Source organism: Nematostella vectensis, chromosome 3, assembly GCF_932526225.1.
Source record: "Nematostella vectensis chromosome 3, jaNemVect1.1, whole genome shotgun sequence".
Taxonomy (NCBI): Eukaryota; Metazoa; Cnidaria; class Anthozoa; order Actiniaria; family Edwardsiidae; genus Nematostella; species Nematostella vectensis.
In genome coordinates this window covers 14078057-14085869 of record NC_064036.1, presented here as the reverse complement: position 1 = coordinate 14085869, position 7813 = coordinate 14078057, and positions in this window count along the sequence as shown.

The following is a 7813-nucleotide window of genomic DNA, read 5'->3' as shown; positions in this document are numbered from 1 at the left end:
CTTATAGCTGGAATGGCCTCTATTGCCTCAAAGTATATAGCCTTCTATTGGCTTTTTTCACGACTCACAGTGCACAACCCAAGTGAGCTCCTCGGAGATGTGAGCGCCTAATGATTTAAGCGAAGAAACCTGTTCGCTCTCCAATCCTCCGATGAAAATGGGACTAAGTCAACAGATAAGGGTTTATATTTGCGCAGGCTTAACGTCATGTTGTGAACGACTAGTCCAGGGTGAGAATTGCATAGAATGACTTCCATCACGGTTAGGTCGAATATATATTACGTGTGTGCCCCAATAATTGCAAATAATAGTTGGCCAAACTTGGTCCTTTGAGGGATTCCCCCATTTTAAAAGTTGCGAATTCGATAACGAAACTCCCAGCCGGGTTCAATGTGACCTTCCTTGTAAAAATGCAGCTACCAACCTAAGACCGGAGCTATGTGTACCAAAGCGATACTGTTTTTATAACAAAATGGAATAGTCCAACAGTTCCTAAAATCAGCAAAAAAAATCTTATATAGTACTGTCGCTAATCGAAAGATTCTAAAAGTATCAAATAAGCCAAAGCTTGTTCGGTGGACTACCAGAGACAGCAGATAGGTAGACAGACAGCAGGATCCTGAAGCTGGGCCTCGCCGACATGGCGTGAAGAAACATGCGAGACGCTAACACCTTTTTTTTTAATGTATGCGTAATACCGGGTTTTAATTTCAATTCTGCCATTCGACAAGCTTTGTACTTCGTGGATATCATAAGCATTCTCAAATTTGAGACGATCTTCAAATCAAGTTCCTAACATCAAACTACATAAAGTATATTGCTAAACGACTCCCGACATGATCCAGCCTCTCAAACCATGAAAAATTTCAGCGAAGATCTGCGCTGAAGAGTAATTTCCCATCAATATAATATTTAGAGGTCTCATCTGTTGAAGACACTTGCAGAGCACTTTGGGAATGCTTATGACTTACACCAAGTACTAGCCTTGTCAAATGAGAGAATTGGAAACGCGGGATTCCGCATACATTTGAAAATAGGTGTAAAAAGCAAATTTCACATCAAATAAGCACATCTCACATCAAATGAGGCGGAAAATGTATCTAAGTACTTAGTAAGAAATAGCAAACAAAATTTCAAATGCGACTTTTTTTTAAATAGATGCGACTTTTTGTAAAGTGTCATTGAAAGCTTTTAGTCTGAGCTCATATATAGCGCAAGTATCGAGCAAGGATGACCAATAAAAAATTATCTTAAAAAGCCAAAATCTGGGTATGTGCATTTCGACCACACACGAAACACACTTCTACTCTCTGATGCTAAGAATTTAATAAAGGACGAACTTGGGAATTTTAATTCAATGATTTAAAAATTACGAAATTTAAAATAAGCAATAAATAGTTATTTTACCTCGAGTTTATATCTTAGCAACCGTGAGGAGACCGCAAAGGAAGCTGAGCAACAAAATGGAGAAGTAATCATGAAAATCGTCACCCAAATTAACACTAATTCTTTGCCACGACTTTTTTAGTATGAATAAAATATTTGCACATTACAGCCGTTGTCACGCGCAAAGGCTAGTTCGAAGACTTGGCACGTTAAACTCGTTTTTTTGTCAAAGTTTACATGACAACGGTAACTCTACCATATGGGGCCACTCGTTCTGCCCTGCGCGAGGTTTGGAGATTTTCTGATTTAGGGCGAAGTCGAGGGGCTTTGAGTGAGCTTCGTGTGAGTGAGAACGGCTGTAATAGCTAATGATAGTGGATTTATCAGCAGTTAGCTATCATGAAAAGGGATAGCTAGCAAAATAAAATAAAAAACAATAAAAGAAAATATAATATTTACTCTATTACGATATAATCAATTTTATTTGGAGCCTCTGAGGGCTAAATCACCGACATATAACGGATTTGATTTTATATGGAATTATCTGTTGTTACAAGGTCTCACAGAGCGTCGAAAACTTTGATATCATTTGCAGTAAATTTGTTTGTGAAGGATACGCGATAGTTATTACCTAAGCACGACCCTATAATCTGATCTTAGCGGTATTAGAATAGATAGAGAACTGATAAACAAAATAATTCGTCCCGTTTCGAAATAATGCCAAATCAAAATTAGCAATAACTATCTAGAACTAATCAAACCCTTTAGCCTCGAATTTATATCTTAGCAGCTCAGGCTCGTTACAAGGGGGGGTGCACAGGGGAAGAAAATACTCCCACTCGGCAGACAAAAAGGGTCTCTTCTTATTCAAAAATAACCTCATTTTCACGCGTAAAAATCACAAATGCGAACCCCCCCTTAGACAAATCCAGGCTGCACCCGTGTAGCATTCGTGTCCAAGCCTATAAAAAGACACCCATTACCCTCATCAACATCACTTTTAGCAAAACGTTTACTTGAGCTGAGCCAGTATCAAATGATCCCAGTGTTTCTTTGTTTCCTTGGGAGTGTTATGGTGGTTAGCGGCGACTACCACCATGGCGAGATGGGGACCTGCCGTAAGTATTCTTAAATTCTGTTTCCTTTTTAAGAAAAAAATCGTCTGTGATATACCTTTTATTAGTTTTGTTAAAAAATATAAGATATTTCTATGCTTGTGAGGTGGGGTACATATATCTCAGAGGCAGAGCACAATGTATTAAAGGAGTGCAAAACTGGAAATGCTCTAGTTTTAAATGTCGCGGGGGAATGCATTCACGTAGAAAATGTTGGTATTTTGGATGCTTTGAAACGTTCAAATTTGGCAAAAAGCACTGCCCCAAAAAATTGAGATGTCTCCTACATTCGTTTTATTTTATTCGTCTATCTATTTGTGTTTCAACAATTAAAAAAATAGTTTTTAAGATTAAGGTCTTTGTGACCGTAATATTTGTATATTTCCCAAATTTCAGATAGCTATGTGAAGCTAAATGACGCGCCAGTGTGCTTTGAGGGAAGACTTAACCACCCTGGTTCATTCACCCCTAAGTACACAGGCTTCTTGGCCGCTGTTAATCTCGTTCACCGCAGTGGTAACATCTTGTGCGGTGAAAGGGCCGAAAGCCTTGATGGACCTCACAAGAGCAGATGGGGATGCCACAATTGGAAGGGATTGGAAAAACATCCTCTTAACATCTTAGTTACAAACAAGGCGAATCAAGTCATATTCCCACGAGTTGCATGCCCCTTACGCATCATAGTTTGAATTAAAGGCAAGACAAGGTACTTCTAAACTATCCGACTAAGGAAAACTCTCTTTGAGAACACTATAAAATGATTTAACCGCCCTATTTCTTCAATTCTGAAACCAGGAATCGTGGTGGATCAAACCCCGCCCACTGATACGGTAGATGGGTATGACTCACGCTCAAAGGAACTCGTGCTGCAGTACGGCTTCAACGAGGCGTACCAGTTAAGTCCGAAGAGCATGCTCCGCCTCTGGTATGGAGAGGACTTGCTTAACAAGTTTGAAGGGGACAACCGAGGCAGGGTCTGCGTTGACATCTACGGCTACTTCCTCTGAGCATGAGAAAACCAGATTGTAACTGAGTGCAATAAAAGAAACATTAACAATTAAAACGCTCTTGTTTTCTCATTTTAATTAGTTTAAGAGGAGGAAATATGCTGACGGTTTTTGCCATTTTCATCCAGGATACTTATCGATCTACAAAAGATTATATTCGTAAGTTACCACAGCGCCAAGCGCACATTCTATAGGGATACAAAAAGAGCTCAGACAAGTAGCGCAAATTCTATAGGGATACAAACAGAGCTCAGACAAGTAGCGCAAATTCTATAGGGATACAAACAGAGCTCAGACAAGTAGCGCACATTCTATAGGGATACAAACAGAGCTCAGACAAGTAGCGCACATTCTATAGGAATACAAAAAGAGATCAGACAAGTAGCGCACATTTTATAGGGATACAAACAGAGCTCAGACAAGTAGCGCACATTCTATAGGAATACAAAAAGAGCTTAGACAAGTAGCGCACATTCTATAGGTATACAAACAGAGCTCAGACAAGTAGCGCACATTCTATAGGAATACAAAAAGAGATCAGACAAGTAGCGCACATTCTATAGGGATACAAACAGAGCTCAGACAAGTAGCGCACATTCTATAGGAATACAAAAAGAGCTCAGACAAGTAGCGCACATTTTATAGGTATACAAACAGAGCTCAGACAAGTAGCGCACATTCTATAGGGATACAAACAGAGCTCAGACAAGTAGCGCACATTCTATAGGGATACAAACAGAGCTCAGACAAGTAGCGCACATTCTATAGGAATACAAAAAGAGATCAGACAAGTAGCGCACATTCTATAGGGATACAAACAGAGCTCAGACAAGTAGCGCACATTCTATAGGGATACAAACAGAGCTCAGACAAGTAGCGCAAATTCTATAGGTATGCACCAAGAGCTCAGACAAGTAGCGCACATTCTATACGCGTACACACAGAGCTCAGACAAGTAGCGCACATTCTATAGTCATACACACAGAGACCAGACAAGTAGCGCACATTCTATAAGCATACAAACAGAGCTCTGTCAAGAGTTACACAACATCGTTTTATAGTACAGCTCCTAAATTAATTGATAACAAAAACTTGCAAGATATAGTTTAAAGGTTCACATACTCATTCATGTAAAGCCTCACCCAGGACTCCCAAGATGAAACAAAATGAAATCGTATGTACAATATAAGCCAATATATCCAATTTAGCATCAAAGATGGATTGTCTTAAAAAAACAACTAATAAATATTGGCGATCATTCCATACCACAGGGTTTTAAGCTATCCTATGTCCCAAAAGCTCATACTTCGCTGTACTCCAATCAGCCCCTGGTTTTGGAAAGTTGTTGTAAAGATCGGAATCGCCTGTGAGATGCAACTGGGGGTCCGAAATTCGGAATCGCCTGTGAGATGCAAGCTGGGGTCTGAAATTCTGGATCTTCTCTGATCAAAAGCTGGGGTCCGGGACGTTGCTTTATTTTAAGCCGGGCTTTTTAGGGAGTACGTGGGGTTTTTGGCGGCAAAAGATGTCCGCAACGTTCACATATATTCATCTATGAAATCTTCAACGAAACCAAGTCCGTGTATATTACTGTTTTTTGAAACCCTAAAATTTAGTAAAAACTGGTGTTGTTTGAACGGAAAAAATACCCTTTCAGACTGATTCATCTTGAATCAAGCGGAAAATTTGTGGACGGACGAAAGTTTTCTTCCGATAAAAAAAACATTTGTATTTACCACAATCACACTTCTTAATGCCAGATTCAAGAGAGTCCATATTCATTTACCTATACTTCAAGACAAGTCCCTCTTAAGGTAATTCCCTTGAAATAGTTCTACAACCCAGAATTTTTTAAAACTTGGCATAAACAATATTGAAGTTAAGGGCTTTCAAAAAATGTAATAAAAAATGGGGGTACCGACCTCGTTTACACAACAGAGGGGCATAGAGTTGACGCGTTTTTACTGATCGCGCAAGGAAAAATCCCAACTCTTAGTTTTCAAAAAAGAGTGCCTATTGTCTTTAGAAAATTAGTTCTGTTTGTCGAGCTGCCAAAATCCGATCTACTAAACAATACCCCGTAGTAGCTAATGTTCAAAACAAATCACATTTTAAGAGATCGCACTGAAAGACATTGTTTGCGCCACTATTCATACGGTAAAGAGCGCCATTTTGAAGTACTTTTACGGCTTTTAAGAGAAATAACAAAACTTCTACAACCCAACTTTTTTTCTTCTTTCAGTATATCATTTTTCCGTATATATTTAATTATTTGAGCAAATAAAAAATGGGGTTACCGACTTCGTTTTTCTGTCAAAGCGATTTTAAGTAAAAAAAACGCGCGCCTTTTGCTTTGTTTTCTTGTACAACTGTGGCGCGCGCGCACTTAATACCGGAAAATTCGAACAAACAGCGCGCGCCACTATGCGCAGAAGGGGTGCGCAGTGCAATTCAAGGGAATTACCTTAAGGGTGTACTGACATTAGTGTTGCTCAGTAACGACGTTGCTACGCTGGTGGCGTTGAGCGCGTATACATAACACGGAATTCGTCATTCCAAGCTTTCCTGAAGTAAAAGAAATAAAAATATGCGTTTCAAGTTCCCAAAAATCGACTTTAAGTGATCTCAGCCTTTTAAGGTGATGATATTTCCCATATTTTGTAAAAACGAAGATTCATCGATGATTTAGTCAAGCCAACCTTTATGAAGCCAAAGTTTTCAATTTTTACTACCTGAGCGCGCTGCTAACACCGAACGCTCGCTCACGCACTGAAAATCTTATTTCAAAAGTAGCGCGCGCTGTATCAGAATTCTAAAATACTTTTTCCATTTTCAGCATGACTTGACGGATATCGTTCCTTTGAAGCGCAAATACCACGAAACACTATTGGAATTTGTTTTTAAACTTCATCATGTGCGATATCAGTGTGTATGGGCAGGCCAAATGAGCACGCGCGGGCTTTGTTTCACTTCCGGTTCTTTGTTTTCTAAAAAGATCTTTTTTGTCGCCAAGTTATTTCAAAACGCAATATCTTTTCTGTATTCCTTTTTATTGAATTCTCCTTCATATAGCCAAGCATGGATTTAGCGTTTATCTAACAGAAACCAAAATTAAATCAAATAATCTGGATTTTAGGACCTTTGAAAAAACAACAACAATTACTCAATCATTTCTTAAACGCTTTCTTGGCTTAGTGCACCCATCCCTCAAGATTCATAAAACGTATTCAATATTTGTTTTCGAGCAATTTTACTTAAAATATTTGCTTTTATCTGTATCTTTGACGTCACATTATGACTTCACGGGGTAACGTCATCATAATAGTCAGCACACTTGTGGTGGTCAACTTGGCAAATTCGCGTGTTTTCTCAGTGTTTTATAGTATTACAAGCTTTGGCCTTGTAGCTGTAGCAAGTTTAGCAAACGACGAATTTTTCTGTTCGTGCGCGTCCCGACTTTCGCGCCTTTCAATTTTCGACTAATTAGAGACTTACACTTCCCTGGTTTAATGTACTTTACTGTGAGGATTCAACGATTTCTTTTCAAATGTATTTTTCCACCGCCCTTACATTTGACATATGACGGTGCATGGAATCTTAAACTAGTTAGTTCATTTTTCCTACGTGCGCCGCCCTGTGTTGGATTGCTTGTTCTGTTACACCTTATTCTCAATATTTTTGCATTGTTTTTAGAATTTTTCATATCATTGCAATACGTTTGTTGACTCAATAGAGTTGTGGAATAAACATCGAGATTTAGTCATGTAATGTTCTTGAGAAGTCCCCATTCAAATGACACTACTGCCCCAGTATTATCTGGACATCGCCCGACCATTAACCTTGCATCACCAGAGAGATTTCCGGACATCGCCCGACCATTAACCTTGCATCACCAGAGAGATTTCCGGACATCGCCCGACCATTAACCTTGCATCACCAGAGAGATTTCCGGACATCGCCCGACCATTAACCTTGCATCACCAGAGAGATTTCCGGACATCGCCCGACCATTAACCTTGCATCACCAGAGAGATTTCCGGACATCGCCCGACCATTAACCTTGCATCACCAGAGAGATTTCCGGACATCGCCCGACCATTAACCTTGCATCACCAGAGAGATTTCCGGACATCGCCCGACCATTAACCTTGCATCACCAGAGAGATTTCCGGACATCGCCCGACCATTAACCTTGCATCACCAGAGAATCATCCGGACATCGCCCGAGCATAAACCTTGCATCACCAGAGAATCATCCGGACATCGCCCGAGTCGTACATGTAAAATATAGAGTATTGTATGATA